The sequence below is a fragment of the Lygodium microphyllum genome, chromosome 2 (genome assembly GCF_053477565.2).
Source record: "Lygodium microphyllum isolate KBCC chromosome 2, Lygodium_microphyllum_v1.1.10, whole genome shotgun sequence".
NCBI classification, from domain to species: Eukaryota; Viridiplantae; Streptophyta; class Polypodiopsida; order Schizaeales; family Lygodiaceae; genus Lygodium; species Lygodium microphyllum.
Genome location: NC_141136.1, coordinates 42,966,545 through 42,982,897, shown reverse-complemented (window position 1 = coordinate 42,982,897; position 16,353 = coordinate 42,966,545).

The following is a 16,353-nucleotide window of genomic DNA, read 5'->3' as shown; positions in this document are numbered from 1 at the left end:
TTGGGAGCTAGTGGATTGACCAGCAAAGCGGAAGGTTATTGGCACCAAGTGGATCTGGAAGGTAAAGTACAAGGCTGATGGTACCTTAGAAAAATACAAAGCTAGACTGGTTGCCCAAGGATTTTCACAAGTTGAAGGGTTTGATTTTCAAGAGTCATTTACCCCAACTGCCAGAATGACCACTATTCGCACGGTACTTACAGTGGCTGCCCACAAGAAGTGGCCAGTGTACCAAATGGATGTTAAGTCAGCGTTCTTAAATGGTGACCTCAAGGAGGAGGTGTACATGGCTCATCCACCAAGGTTTGAGGCCCCTCATTCTGAGAAACAAAGTGTGTAAGCTAAAGAAGGCATTGTATGGGCTGAACAAGCCCCCAGAGCATGGTGCCAGCGGATAGATAAGTTCTTTTTAAACCTAAACTTCAAAAGATGTGCCTCAAATACTAACTTGTATGTTTACAGGGATGGTAAAAAGTCTGTAGTGATTTTCCTATATGTGGACGACCTTCTTATTACAGGTGACTATGAAGATATGATCAACCAAACTTGAAAGGCTTTGAGTTCTGAGTTTGAAATGACAGACTTGGGCTTGCTGCACTATTGTTTGGGGATTGAAGTCTGGCAAGAGCCAGGAAAGATCTTCATCTCTCAGAAGAAGTATGCATGGGAGATCTTGAAGGCATTTGGCATGACCGAGTGCAAGGAGATAGCTACACCTATGGAGGTGAATGCAAAGTTATCCGTCGAGGATACATCAGCACTAGTAGACATTGGGAGGTATAGGAGGTTGGTCAACAGTCTGATCTACTTGTGTAACACCAGACAAGATATCAGTTTTTATGTTGGTGTTTTGAGCAGGTTCTCAAACAAACCTCGTGAGAGTCATTGGAAGGCTGGGATGCGGGTGTCAGATACTTGAAGGAAACTCTTGACTATGGTATCACATACAGTTTCAGAACTTCTCTTGTGGGGAACTGTGAATCAGATTGGGCAGGAGACAGTGATTCTAGGAAGTCAATTTCTAGTTATTGTTTCTCTTTGGGTTCAGGAATTTTCTCTTGGATTAGTAAGAAGCAGCCAACAGTGGCATTGTCTTCTACTACCGAAGCAGAGTACAAGGCAGTTTGTTTTGCTGCATGTGAAGCAGTATGGTTGAGAAGGATTCTATGGCATATGGGAGTGCAAGATGAAGAACCAACTATGCTGAGATGTGACAATCAGAGTTGCATTGCCATTGCCAAAAATCCAGTGTTTCATGCACGTACCAAACATATAGAGATCCAGTATCACTATGTGCGTGATTTGATGGAGGATGGGATAGTGGAACTAGTCTAATTTCCAACAGAGGAGAATGGAGCAGATATCTTCACCAAAGCACTTATGAAGGATTTGCTTCAAGTCCATCTTCAGAGACTCGGGGGGGTGTTAGATAGGATCAATGCCCCACTCTCATTAGGTGCCACCAATGATCCATGGTGCTCAAAGTTGTAAGGCCCCCATTATGAGGAGAAGCCAAATGTGAGCCCGGACATTGGTTGAGTCCTGACTTGTATATCAGATGAGATCTATGTGATCGGATGGCAAAAAGGTGACCGTTGTGGATCTAATCTTTGGGTTAGAAGGAGTGGTTAAGCTGGTAGCAACTCGAGGCACATTGCATCGAGTTGTGGGGTAAGGGAGTTAAAAGGGGCCCCTATTTTGGGGTCTGGGGACTGTGGAAGCGGACCCTAGTAGCTGAGGGGTCCTAGGGGGGCCAATGGCCCCCCTGGTGAGGGTCCGGGGGCAATGCCGCCGGCCCGATGGTAAAGGGAATATTCCCTGGCCGACTAGTGGAGGCTCATATGGTAGGTCAGTCAAGGCCAACCTAATGGCCTTCGCGGGCTATAAAAGCTAAACCCCTTCACAACCATCAATCATTCATCTTTCACCCAATCAGAGTTGTTGTTTCAGCTAGCCTTAAGCTCTTCACCTATCTTCTGTCTAGATCGCCATCTAAGCTTCACACAGTTAAAGAATTTACTGATTCTCCTCTTATCTGTTATGTACTCTCTATCTCTTTCTCAGATTTTGTTCACTGCGCCGTGTTTTTTTTTTAAACACCATCCCCTTTTTTTACATGACCAGCCATTGTGACAATGTCATTCTTCCCATTGTCCTCCTATCTTCCTAGCTTCCTTCCTACCGCCCATCTACCTTTACACTTTGCACAGGTGTGACGCTCTTAAAATAAATCATGGTGCGCCTTGCACTCTTTTACAATGTGCACCTTCGTCTTTCGTTTCACTTTTTCCTTGGCCTTATCTTCTGCTTTAGATTTTTTAGATTTTCCACCTTGTTTGTCTGAGGGTTAACATTACCCCCCTCCTAGACGAGTGCCAGTCCCATGGCACTTATGTGTAGTAGTTGGAAGGTGGGATGGGTATGGCCAGATGGCTTTTTTTGAGTTTGTATACAAGCCCTTGCGGGGGATGGTGTTGGATGGACCAGCCCTTGAAATTGAAGATGTAGTTGAAGTGGGTCCTTTTTTGCTGCTAGTGTTGAGGAGATTTGTCCTTTGAAATTGAATATCATGTTGGATAGATCCCTGCGTGGAGAGAGGCTAATGGACGAATCCATCTTTGAAATTGAATATCGTGTTGGAAAGATCTCTTTCTTGGTTGTCTGTGGTTGCCTTCTCTTGCACTGTTGCAAATGAGCTTCTTCATTCACTTTTTGACTAGGGTTGTTGCGGTCTGCCCCTGCTTTGTTGCACTTGCAAGGTGACATTGTCACATATGATGAAGAGTGCTTTGCATGGATGATGGGACCTCTGGAGCTAGTGGTTGGGGCCTTTGTTTGTACTTGAAAATAAAAGAAGGTGCACTAGCTAGGGGTGTGCTTAGTTTGCTAGTGTGTTGCATTGTGCTCATGCTAGTAGGAGGACCGGGAGCAAGCCTAGGCATTGTTCCTCACTTGAGAACTTAGTTTGTGCATAAGGAAGGTGCGGTGTGTGTAGCTTAGGGTGAAAGATTTAACCATAAGCGAGTGCTACCTCCCTCGGTATGTCCTGCCCTTGATGTGCCCTAAGCATGTATTGTGGGGAATCAAAAAGGGCTAGGGGGTTAGACATGGAGCCGTCTGACCGAGGCCACCAGACGCGCCTAACTTGAGAACCCCTAGGTGCAGTGACTATGGCCTACGTGCAGCTTGTCGTTTCTATGTGTGATTTCTCTTTCCATTTCCATTCTTTGGATTGCCTCTTTTTTTTTTTGGGTGTCCAAGTTACATAGTCATGATAGAAGTTACTCTTCCTTATTGGAGTGAGATGGAGAAGGGTGCTTAATAGATTTGTTAAGAAATTGGCTTTGGAGATACCCCTTGTTGAGGTTTAGGTAGACTTGAAGGGTAGTGGTGGAGAGGAATGAATGATTGCAATGAATGAAGCAACTATCATTCATATCCTCTAGAAGAGCTAAGCAAAATGAAGGTAGTAGAGCAACTTGCATAATTAGTCAGGCCATCGTGCAACTATCTATAGCATTAGGATCAAAATGGAGGACTGCGAGGCTGCACTCTTGCGGAGTGGGGTCTTTCCTAAGGAGTATCCTAAGTAGTCTAAGGTAATTACAAGTAGTAATAAAGGTGGGGTCAGGGCATAAAGAGAATTCATTGGTGAAGTGGATTAGGGTATCATACAAGTTTTATGATGTGAAGATGATGGCATCTTCATATGTAGTACAATGTGGATTGTAAATTATTGGGAAATCATAGCAACCGTGGACACTGGAGTCAAAATCCACTCCCACCCTTCTAGGGTAGGGCATAAAGGTTGGGTTGTTCTGCTCAAAGGGTTGAGTGTTGCAAAAGGCCATCCAAGTGTCCATATTGGTGTCGTAGACCCTTCTTCTCCATGTAGGTTGGCATTTGTAACCAGGCACAGAGCTTGGCACTTCAAAAACTTTATTCTACCAAAATTTGGCATCTTCAATGGCCCATGATGTGGGTTTTTTCTCTCTCTCCTCCAACCATTTCTATCCAAGCCTGCCTCCGATGTTAATCACCTCCTCCACCACCTTGATGGGCAAAACCCTATGCAAGGTCGTGAAGAATCGGAAGTTAAAGTCGAAGGGGCTCCTGGATGTTTCTTGCCTCTCCCAGATTACAAGGTAGGCATGGAAGCTTGCTGGGGCATCGTCCTCACATGGTGGGATAGGTACCTAGGTTGCCCTCACTCCCTTGGCATTCCATTTTCTTCTTGTCTCCTCCACCATTTGTTTTCTTCTTTCCCTGAGTGCCACCTTTCTATCTACAAAGGTGTCTGCATGTTGCTGCTCTTTAGGCCTCAAGGAAGGAGGCGATGGGACAAGCTCTTCTTTGTGAGGTCCCATTTCAAAGTTCATATCCACCTCCCTCTCCTCCCTTGGCTCCTGCTACTCTTCTTCGATGAATCCAAGTGCGTCCACTTCGTGTGGGGTTAGGCATGCCAATAGGAGATAGTGGCGTTGCTCTTCCAGGTTGAGCTAACTCCCCTAGTTTGTGGCGGCATTTGCAGGCCTGCTCTCATGGCTCTACGAGCCATCCCCTATTTCTTCTTCATGGCCTCTATGGACTCTCCCTCCTCTGCCTGGGTGACATCCAATAGGGTATTCAGGAAGGCACATTGCTGCATTTGGAAGCTCACCTGGGCGGCCTCTGCTCTGCTTTTCGCAAGTGTTTTATCTTTCTCTACTTGAGCCAGGTGGTGCGCCAAGGTTCTCACCCTCCCTTCATTGTGGATTGCCCACTCGTCGACTCTCTTCATCATCTCCTCGGAGCTCTCCCCCTACGTCTGCGTGTTAGGGATGTTATGATCGACTCTTGTTCTTTCTCCTTGTGGGTGAGCTCCTCCTTCTCTCTTTCCAAGTGTTCAATCTCTCTCTCTCCAGACTCTCCTGCTCATCTATTTCAAGGAATACTCTAATTACGAGGTCTTCGACCTCTCAGTGATGCTCCTCCTATTCATGTTTCCTTTCTACTTCTCTTTGAGCCAGCTCTTTCATGTTTGATTGGATTCTTTGTAGTTGGGCTTCCACGTCCTAGTGCTACAGTATCAAGGTTTTATATTTGCATTGTAGTGCCAACAACTCCTAGTTCTCGTCTTCGAGCTACTGCCACTAGGTTTTCTCCTTTTCCTCATTGGCACTGAGCTTGGCCTTTATTAGCTCACTAATTTCTTTTTGGTATGTGGCGACCTACCGAGTTTTTTCCAATTGGAAGGCCGCCATTGACTCTTTCTCGGCTTCCAACTCAGCCATCGCTTTTCTTTTTTCCTGCTTGGCCTTCTCTAGTTAGGAAAGGAGCTTCGCAATGTAGTCATCGTAGATAGCAAATGGCATCATAGTTGTGGGGATAGGAGTCATGGAGGCCCCCATCTTTTGCATTTTAGGGTCCTGCCTTGACTTGGCATCAGCTACTATTGCCGGTCTCTTTTTCCCTACAGTCGGGGCCTCTGTGCTCTTTGCTTGAGTTGGCCCTTTGTTAACAAAATATTGTACCCAAGCCATAAGATTAGTGGCATCGACCATGGCTAGGGTGCTCTATGTGGGCGTTATCGTTGCGGGGGTAGGCACCATGAGGGGTGGGATGGAATTGATGGGGGATTTGCCCTTGCCCTCCTAAGCCATGGTTGGCGTGCCTTCAGGTACCTGAATGCTTGATCTTGGGCCCTCCTCTCTCCCTGTGCTCAAAGTGTCCTCTTGCCCTATTCACCCTATTGCTCCATTGATCTTTGTTTGGCTAGTTCAATGTCTTCCTCTTCCTTCTTCCTCTCACCTGTTCACCCTGTTGCTCCATTGATCTTTGTTTGGCTAGCTCAATGTCTTCCTCTTCCTTCTTCCTCAACTCCTCCTCTTGTTCTGCGGCTTTTCTTCCCTCTCTTCCTTAGCTCTTCTTGACTCATTCTTGGCTTTTCAGAGGTCCGCTTCCTCCTTTTTCTTCCTCTCTTCCTCATATTTTTTATGCATCATCTTCTTCTTAGGCATCCTTGCCCTCCTCTTTCTGGATTGAGCTTCTTGCTCTCCCTCCTCCTCGCTAACCATCCTCTCGCTTGATTGTTCTTTGTCTTGCAAGGAGGTGACCTATCAGGTGTTTTGTCTACTCCCTCTTGTCCGTCTTGTGCCTCTTTTATTGCCTCTTGGATAAGGGTCAAGACTCCTCCATACCCTATAAATGAGGCTTTGGCTGAGGGCTTCTTCCTGTCGGTTCCTTTCGATGCTGGGGATTCTCCGCCCATCGGTCTACTTCCAAGGGCTAGTGCTCTGGCTGATTGGTCTATGGTCTTCTTGATGTAGCCGTTCCAATCCACCTCATGCAGCAAATGAGCCACCATGCTCTCCAGCACGAGCACGCTGATCCTATGCATGAGCAAATTGTATCTTTAGCTGAAGAAGAGAGAGTGGATCACCTTGGCCTGCAACCTGACCTTTGCGTTAGGAATCTCCTAGATGCTTATGCCATCGTTTGTCAAGATGCTCTCCTTCCTCATTCCCAGCATGGCATAGACATCTCTTTTCTGTCTCTTCTCCACTTTTGGTTCCAATCCCAATGCCTTTTCCACCACGGCCTTGCTGAGCGGGACATGTATCTACTTGATTCCTTCTATGCTTGCTAAGGATACTATCCCACACTCCTTTTTGAGGTCATATATCCTCAGAAATTCCATGCACTTAGTGTGGTCATGCTACTTTTCGATGTACTTGGCGAGGTTGCAGTGGTCTACGATCCTCCTAACGGCCTCCTCACTAGTCATTACTTCTTCGTGTTGTGAATGCTCCTGAATCCGAGCTGGCTGTATGCCCAGTTCTCAAGGGAGAGGCCGTACTTTGCTCTTTTCTCTTCCATGAAGGGGAGGCGATGGGCTTGGTCTTGCTGCGATCTTCAGCTTTTGTCATAAGCCATGGTTTGTCATTAGTGCTTTTCCAAACAGTCACTTGCTGGAAGAAAAAACTTCATGCTTGGTAGATTAAAATGTTTTTAGTACAGAATTAGGCTTTTTTCTCCAAGTAGTCTACTGATTTCAATTTTTATTGACATTTCCTCAATTACAAGTTGTTTCATCCTACCATTGAGGTCCCCCATGTGTGCTTTTCCTTTTTTTTTTTCCTTATGTGTTTGGTTTGATTCACCTTACCCCCCCCCCCCCAATTGAGGAGAATCCTTCCTAGGATTAAAGGTTAGAGGATGAAGGGCCAACAACACATAATCTTAGTGTTTTACTATCACATGAGCCAAGCATAGAAATTTGGGTTATATTCCAAAGTAGCATAGTTGTCCATGTCCAAAGGGCATATGTCTACATGCATAATATAAGTGAGGACATCAAGCAAGAAGTCACCAAAGTCCACTCAGCTAGCGATGTGCAACTTTTCCTCGGTGAGGATGCGATCTAAATAAGGATGTCCCTTAATGTGTTCTTTGAGGTGTCAATTACGAATGGTAGTCAACACCCTATAGGAAGTTGGAGCTACATATGTTGGGTCATATTCCGATAACTTGATTTCACGTCGCTGCTTAGCGTTGGTCATGATTTGGTGTCCTTCTAGTTCCCATTGCAATTGAAGAGTGTACCATTTTTGCAAGGAGGATTTGTTGTCAGAAAGTTGTTGCAACTGCGTGATTTCTTGGTTTGTGGCCATGATTGTGGTTCTGTTATATGACGTAATGATACGCTGTGTGGTTGCCTGTTCTTTGGATATCTCAGTTGCAATTAACTCCTCATCTACTTCATAAGCCTTTCCGAATACAAATTATGACTCTTCCCAGGAGCAAGGGAGCGTGTGTACTTCTATTGCTATAGGCTCTTCCAAGAGACCTAGGTCTAGTCGACCATAGCTTTTAGCCAGTGTCATGAAGATAGCGCCCAAGCATCTTAGGCAAGCAACCAAGTTGTCCCCTATATTTTCAGCTAAGTCCGGAGCCAAGGTCAGAATTGATCACCATTTATAAGAGGGTTTAAGGCCAGTATGTGGTTGAGGTTTGACAGTAATAGAGAGTTATGAAGCTACTTATTGCTATTTGGTTTGCTCCTAAGGATGTAGCTTGGCCTCATGTTCGATGGGTTTGGATATAGCTACGGTTGTCACAGTACTAGATGTTTCTGAGACTTGAGAGGCACCATTAGTGCTAGATTTGGATAGTTTGTTAGTAACAAGCTACGGTTTTGGGTGATAGATTGGTTTGGGCCTCACTGATCTAGGTTTTGGAGGTTCTATGGACATAGCGGCCCGATTCTCTTGTGGCCCGAGTGTCTCTGGCTTAATGTTTTGTGTGGTCAAGTTTGAGGGTGGCATTTGAGTAGGGCCTTTGGTTGACCGTGAGTCGTTTTTTATAGTTGCATCTTGGCCTCCTAGGCTTCGAGTGTGGGTCATTAGCCTTGTGCGGCCATGGGTTTTTGGTTCTAGGTGTGGTGGCTCTGGATGTTTAGGTACCCATTTGAGTTGATGTTCATGTGCTTCAACATTGGGTTCAGTTGTTTGTTGGCATTGAGGCTTGGCGGATTGTGGTGAGTCACGACCCCCCTCCTTAGACTTGATGGTGGGTTTCTCTACTGGTGGCTTTGCGGACTTGAAAGGAGTCACGCTGCCCTTGTTGAAAGCTGTAACTATGTTGACGTTGCCCACAGCTAGGTGGATACACTGTGATTTGTAGTTGACATGGCAACGAGCTCGCTTCTTAAAGGTTTGTCCTAACAGCGATTATGTGCCTACATCTTTAGCATTGGGCAACATATAGAAGATGCTCGGCATGCTTTCAAGCTCGATAAAAACTGCAATCTTGCACTTTCCCAAAAGTGTGTATGATCGGCCTCAATACGAGGTGAGATTAGCATTAGTGGGCTGTAACTGCAATTTGCCAATTTGGGTCTAATGGTCATGAGTTAAGACATTAAAGTTAGCTCCCTCAATGCATTGATGGTGCATGTGTGCTTGGCAGTGACCGTCATTATGCTTAGGTAAGCTAGTTCTACATCTTCCTCATCCTCATCATCCTATCTTAGTGATAGTGGCTACTCATACTTGGATAGTGGATGCTAGCATTGGAGGCTCATGCAACAAGTGCATGGGAGGGAAGTACTTCTTTATGTGGCTGCCATTGAAGAAGCCTATGCCTTCACCTTCTATTGAGAGAGGTAGAGACAGAGAGAAGAGTTGGAGCAACAAAGAGGAGCCGTATGCTCGCACACTCATTTTCTTCATATTCCATAACCCATATAACTAAAGTAAATACAACACTCTAAGTTCTGTAAGACCATTCACACCAAGTACAGACTAAGTCTAAAGTCACTGACTTATTTAATGTCCTCATATAGTACAGCTGGACAAGCTAAGTGTTGGGTACACACAACCTAAGATAGTACAGCTGAGCTTGAAGTCTTAACACTCCCCCTCAAGCTCAAGACAGCATCTGTACCCCAAGTAGCTGTCTAAAAACACTGAACTTATCTTTACCCAAAGACTTGGTAAAGATATCTACAACCTATTCATCAGTCTTCACATGCATGAGATCTACTCTCTCTGCAATAACCATCTCTCTAATAAAGTGATAGTGTACCTCAATGTGTTTAGTCCTGGCATGGTATACTGGATTTGTTGCCAGGAGTATACTACTAAGATTGTCACATAACAAGGTCATTAGAGCATCCACCTGAATGTCCAAATTAGCCAAAAGCTTGAACAGCCATACAATCTCACATACTACCAATGCAGCACCCTTGTACTCAGCCTCAGTACTAGACAATGCAACCGTAGGTTACTTCTTACTGCTCCAGCTGATCATTCTTCTTCCAAAGACAAAAGCATAACCACTCATAGATCTGCGATCATATGAGCATCCTGCCCAATCTACATTTGTGTATCCAACCAGTGTCAAGGGCTTATCTTTCACATAGAATGGCCCATAATCTACAGAGTGGACTTAACATATCTCATAATCCACCTAATAGCATCCAAATGTGGCTTCTTGGGCTTCTACATGAACTGACTTATGAGCCCAACTACATAACTCAAGTCCGGCCTAGTGATAATCAAGTAGATCAGACTACCAACTATCTGTCTGTACATAGTCACATCATCAATTTTAGTTCCAGTGCTAATGTCCAACTTGACATTCTAATCAAGAGGTGTATCCAGTGGTTTACATTCAGCCATGTCATATTTCTTCAGCATTTCCATGGCATAGTGTTTCTGCATCAGCCATAAACCATTTTCAACTTTGATCACCTCAATACCCAAGAAATACTTCAGTTCACTTAAGTCTTTCATGTCAAATTTAGATTTTAGTATCTGCATAACATTATGTATCCCCAAGTCATCATCACCTGTGATTATCAAGTCATCAACATAGATGACCAGCACTACTACCAAGCCTTTGTCTGTCTTTTTTATAAACAAACTATGATCAGCCCTACCAATAGTAAATCCCAAACTCTGCAAGTAATTACTAATCCTTGTGTGCCAGGCTCTCAAAGCTTGCTTTAGCCCCTACAATGCTTTTTTTAGTTTGCATACATAATGATGAAAATTAGGGTGTACACACCATTAGGGGCTAATCCATATAAACATCCTCTGCTAAATCACCATTGAGAAACGCATTCTTCACATCCATCTGCTACAATTTCCAACCTTTAGCAGTAGCCAATGTGATCATTGTTCATATGGTTGCCATCTTGGCAACAGGGTTGAATGTTTCCTCATAGTCTAACCTATACTATTGAGCATATCCTTTAGCAACCACCCTAACTTTGTACCTCTCTACACTACCATCTGACTTGCATTTAATCTTGTAGACCCATTTGCAACCAATGGTCTTCTTTCCTTCTGGCAGTGGCACAAGATCCCAAGTACTATTTTCAGCCAAAGCATTTATCTCCTCATCCATAGGTGTACACCAATTTTTATCCATCACTATTTCAGCAAATGTAGCAGGCTCTTTGACCTCTATCACCTTTGTCATATAAGCAAAATGCTTCCCAAAAGAACCATTGTAAGTCAGCCTATCCACAGGGTACCTAACTCTTTGTGAGCATCTAAGCTGTGGTGCACTGCTCGATTCCCCTCTTTCATGAGGCGGAATGTACCCTAGTGCCAGGCATATACACAGTCGGAATACCAAGCTCACTATCTAGACTATCAGCTGACTCATAACTAGAAGTCATCCTGCCAAGTGCCAATCACACCAAATGCATCATTAGAAGCTTTGTCTTTTCCTTTTTTGTCCATCACATCATATCTCCCCCTCACTGACATACTAGTGTTAGTGGATGGTGAGCTAGAGCTCCGTAATCTCCCTATCCATGGAGATATCATCGGACTACTAGGACCTATCAAAGCAGTACTCTACTACAAATCAACTGTAGATACATGTGTAGAAGGCATATCTGATGGCACAGCAGTCGGTGATGCATATCAAGAGGCCATCTCATCAAAGATGACATCTCTGCTCACTAATGTATCCCGAGTAGAGAGATCATAGCATTTGTATGCCTTCTTCTCCTGCGAATATGCAATAAAGACACACTTATGTGCTTTTGAATCTAGATTTTTCCTTTTCTCATCAGGTATGTGCACATAAGCAAGATAGCCAAATACTTTCATGTTGCTGACATCAGGCTTGTAGCCATACAGTTTCTCAAATGGTGTCATCTCATGAATACCTACAGTGGGAGTCCTATTCAAGATATACATGGCTGTCATAACAGCCTCAACCCAATAATAGAGCGGCATACTCTTTTCATTCATCATTGCTCGAGTAACTTCCATCAATATCATATTCTTCCATTCAGCTACCCCATTCTGTTGAGGAATGTAGCTACAGTTAAGCTTCCTACATATGCCATTTTCAGCAAAAAAATTGTCAAACTCATTTGACACATACTCCCCACCATTGTCAGATCTCAAGCAAGAGATGTGACAATCAAATTCCTTTTCAACTTGCTTTTTAAACTACTAAAAAACAGCAAACACCTCATCCTTTTTTTTCAAGATATAAACCCAAGTATAGCAGCTGTAATCATCAATGAACATCATATAGTACCTGGAGCCTCCCATGGATGCATTATGGGCTGGCCCCCACACATTAGAGTGAACTAACTGCAACGGTCATGTACTATTTCTTACATGCCTGACAAATAGCAACCTCGACTATTTACCAAACTGGCAAGCATCATAGACATGACCAAAATCTATATACTGCAACTTGGGTAAACTTGTCACAAGCTGTTTCTTCTACATCATTTGCAGTTGCTGAAGATCAACATGTCCCACTCTCTTATGCCATATTTCCAAGTCTCTAATTGTGCCAGAGCCATGGGCAAAGATTACTAATTTCAGCTGTGGCAAAGTGGCATCAAGAGTAAACATCCTGCCATTCCTATGATCGTGAGCAATCAATTTACAACCATTACCAAACTCCTCAGTGAAGCATCCATGCTTGTTAAATCGGACTTGCAAATTATTCTGCTGAAGCATCTGACCCATAGACAATAGATTTTTAGTAATTGACGGGACATGCAGTATATCATGTAAGTTCTTCTTCCTCCCATCATGGATTACCAAAGGTACTTTGCCTTTATGTTCTATGCTATGCTGCGTGTCATCCCCTATGCATACATAGCCATTCTTCTCAAGCATCATATGTGTAAATCACTCACCATAAGGTGTCATATGATTCAATGCCCCCAAATCAATGTACTAAACTATATCCTCATGAGACTTCTCAGCAGCCCTGTCTTTCACATATGTCATGACAAACAATCTATCCCCATATACATCTTCTGCCTGACTAGACAATGCATAATGTCCATGCTATTTGCCTCTTTGATTGCCCTACTTCTTCCAACAGTCCTTGGCAATATGACCGCACTTTCCACAATAGAGACAATCCTTATCCTTATTAGGATTGTCAGATGGGCATTGCTACTGCCAAGAGCCTTTGCCTCTAGGGCTAGATCTCCCCCTACCTCTGAATTTATTTGAACCCTGCTGGTTATTATGACCATAAGATACATTTTGCTAGCCTCCTCTACCAGAGCCATAACCTCTACCACGGCTGTCACAGCTACGTTGATTCAAATAGAATATAGCATCCTCGCTTTTAGAACTGCTAGAGCCTATAGCCAAGCCAAGTTTAACTTCCTCATGAATAAGCAATGCAACCAACTCATTGAAATCTGGCATTTTATCCCGCACAAAGATGGAAGTATCAAATGACTTATATTTAGATTCCAAACCATTTAATGTCACTGCACCATGTCTTCATCCTCAACCTGTGTGCCAATGGATGCTAGTTGATCCACAATTGTCTTAATCTCTATGACATAATCCTGTATAGATCTGCCTTTTCTCTCCATGTTGTTGAATATTTGCTTTAAATGTATCTTCCTGGCACTAGTAGTTGTGCCATGATCAATATGTTCCACGCATCTGCGTGACTTGTAGTTCATGATCTGCATTACCATAGCATCTAAGATACACAAAGATAACCAATGTAGCACCCTACAAGCTCTTTCCAACCAAGCTCGGTGTGCTCATCTATGATCAGCTGTAGGATTCTTCTCCAAGATTTTAGGTTCAGCTTCAACACTTGCCACCAAGTCCCAATATCCTTTACCTATCAAGAAGTTCTCCATGCAGAACTTCCATATTGCATAATTGTTACAATCAAGTTTTTCCCCCACTATCTGGGTTATTGTGAAAAGCACGGATCTAGAGAATGGCAGGAGCTATGGAGGATGGAAGATGAAGACAAGAATCATGTTGACATAGACAAGGAGAGACCGACTGTTACACAAGTGAATTAGGTTCCAAGATGGAAGCTTGGACTCATAAAGACAATCTTGCGTAATGGACTGACAATGACAAAGACACTAAGTGAAAGTACAAAGCATCATGATATTGTATTCATTCCATATCAAAAGTGGTAGTCAAATACAATGCTTTATAGTTGTTGGATGGCTACAGTTTTCCCTTTCTGTGCATATGGGATTCGGCCTACATGCATGTCCTAAGTCTAGAACTGCCTCATACAAAGAGGCTACAATAGGTGTGATTGCAAATATCTCAACACCCCTCCTCAATCACAACCAAAAAGTACAAAGTCTGTAGAGGCTTTAGTGAAAGTAACACTTGCAAAGTGTGGGCACACCATAAACATGGCAAAAGACCAGAGGCTCACAGAAAAGCCTAAGTGTGGGTACCACAAACATGATGGTCATCCAGAGGCTGTAGTAGGGGCCTTATAGAGGCTGTAGTACAAGGCTACATGAGGATTTTACAAGCTTATGATAAAGACATTTGGGCTAGGCAATACAAGGCTAAAAATTCAGTAAAAAATAGGATCAAGGACCGTGAGACCCTTGCAGTTTTTAGCATTTCTTGACATAGATCTTCTATTCATTGCAGGTCTTCTTGTCTTTCTTCTCTTCTTCATGGTCTTTTTTATCTTCTTTTTTATGGTGTAATTTGCTTGTATTAGTCTTCATGTCCATGTCCCCCTCAAGCAAAGGTATCATCATCTTTGAGGCATCAGAAATGTCTTTAAAATCTTTAAATAAATTCATCGATTGCTCTTCAAAACAACTAAATCCATCCATCCCTGCAAGCGGAATAAACAAGTCTTCCATGTAGTTGAATTGAGCAACAAGAGTAATGTTACTCTTTGTGAGAAGCATCTTCATAAAAGACTTGATTTTGGCCATTCCCATGATGGAAATCAGCTTCAAATGACTGAGAATAACCAGCAATGAGTTGATCTTTGTATGTATCAAAAGACACAAGCAATGGCAGTGAAGTATCAAAAAATACTAGTTTGAAATTTGATGTTTGTTGCTTGAGTTTGACTTGATGATATTCAAAAACTCTTCATAGCTTCCCCTTCTTGCTGATTTGATGGTTGAATACTTGCTGAAAACTTCAGATTAGAGTGGCCTTGGCTTGATTTAAGTGGTAGGAGAGAGAAAATGAAGGAAAAATGAGATTGAAGGTAAGTGGCTATGGTTGTCCTGCCAAAATAAGAACCGTGGTAAATGATCTCCCAGGAGCTTCACAGGTCGAATCAGAGGACCCTCATTAATGGGTCTAACTCCCTCTAAGAGGGTTTGTACTCGATTTTCCCCAGTTGAGAGATCTAAGCCTTCAAAGTAGTCATTGTCAAAACTGCGCCCAGATTTGGAAAAATGCAAATGCCTGGCATGGCATGCATCAATCTCCTTGATTTTTGTGCCAAAAATTTGCTTCTTTACCTAAAGAAAAACTCTCGAGAAGAAATCTTGAAGAGAAATGGCCTGGTTAATGAGATATGGCTATCCAACAGAGGTAGGTAGGTGCTGTCCACAGACACAGTTATGGCAGCGACTCTGAAAAGAGGCAATGCTGAAGCTATAGTTGCCCAATCTCAATGATTAAGGTGCTAGGAAGGAGCTCTAGAAGTAGAGAAGCACTTCTCCAGAAGGAAGCTTAGAGATATTTGGCCTATGAAGAGAGATATGAAAGTTTCAAGCTGACAGGGTGCTGCTGGCTATGGCTGCCATGGAAGCTTCATTGAAGGTAGGAATGCAAATGAAGTTGAAGATAGGTTCTATTACTCAAAATGAGCTGAGCACATATGGAAAGGAGCTGAGAGGAGTAAAAGGAGAGTTGGGCCATGCTTAGTTGAGCTCTGATACCATGTGAAAAGCACAGATTTAGAGCATGGCAGGAGCTATGGAGGATGGAAGATGAAGACAAGAATCATGTTGGCATAGATAAGGAGAGACCAACTATTACACAAGTGAATTAGGTTCCAAGATGGAAGCTTGGACTCATAAAGAAAATCTTGTGTAATGTACTGACAATGACAAAGACACTAATAAGTGAAAGTGCAAAGCATCATGATATTGTATTCATTCCATATCAAAAGTGGTAGTCAAGTACAATGCTTTATAGTTCTTGGATGGCTATAGTTTTCCCTTTCTGTGCATATGGGATTCAGTCTGTCTGCATGTCCTAAGCCCATAATTGCCTCATACAAAGAGGCTATGATAGGTATGATTGCAAATATCTCAACAGTTATGTTGTCGGTCCTATCTACATTAGCCATATTGTACTAGACAATATCTAGTCACTGCCTAACTTCCTACAAGCCAACAAGTCTAACTGACTAACTATAGTCTTTAACTATTTATGATAGTTTTCTACAAAAAATTCACTGTTAAAACCAAAGTATTTCAGCCCATAAACATCTCAAAACCATCCACAAACATGTGGCATAACCCTAGGTACATCAGTCAATACATAGACCATGTAGTTGCTTTAACTCTGTCTCATGCAACCTTACTATCAGAGTACATACATGTAGTCTGAA